Source organism: Triticum dicoccoides, chromosome 3B, assembly GCF_002162155.2.
Source record: "Triticum dicoccoides isolate Atlit2015 ecotype Zavitan chromosome 3B, WEW_v2.0, whole genome shotgun sequence".
NCBI classification, from domain to species: Eukaryota; Viridiplantae; Streptophyta; class Magnoliopsida; order Poales; family Poaceae; genus Triticum; species Triticum dicoccoides.
This window is the reverse complement of record NC_041385.1, coordinates 86,702,906-86,703,570: the sequence shown is the minus strand read 5'-3', so window position 1 is coordinate 86,703,570 and position 665 is coordinate 86,702,906.

The following is a 665-nucleotide window of genomic DNA, read 5'->3' as shown; positions in this document are numbered from 1 at the left end:
TGGGATAGATTCAAGTGGAGGAAGCATGTGGTGCACATCAAAAGTACTACTAATCCAAACTAGATCAAGTTTGAATTAGTAGTACTTTCGACATGCACCACATGTTTCCTCCACTTGAATCTACTCCACCACTACTGGAATTTGCTAATTTGCCATCCGCTAACTCGTTGTCGTCAGCTAGCGAACGGCAAAGAGAGGCTTTGCCATCAGGCACCAAAAAACAGACGGTAAATAGGCAGCGGATGGCAATGGAGGGCTTTGCCATCGGCAAATCTTTGCCGTCCACCAGCCGACGACAAAGAAGCTTTGTCATCCGCTAGCGGACGGCAAAGAGCGTGGGTGGTGGACGTATGGGGATGACCTAACGGCCGTTTTCTTTGTCGTTTGCTGGCTGACGGCAAAACTTCATTGTCGCCAGCCATCAGATGGCAAAGAGGACGGCCGTTAGGTCGTCCGTTTCCCCCCGGCCCCACCCCACTAGGTACGTTCTTTACTGTCTTCTAGCAGAAGGCAAAGAACTGACCTACTATAGAAAAGGGGCCGCGCCCGCCGCCCCTCCCCCTCTCTCTCGGTATCCTCACCACCCACGCCACCACCCTCGACCGCCGCTTCGCCCCGCCACCCCGTCCCACCGCCCCGGCCCAGCGCCCCGCCCCATCACCACC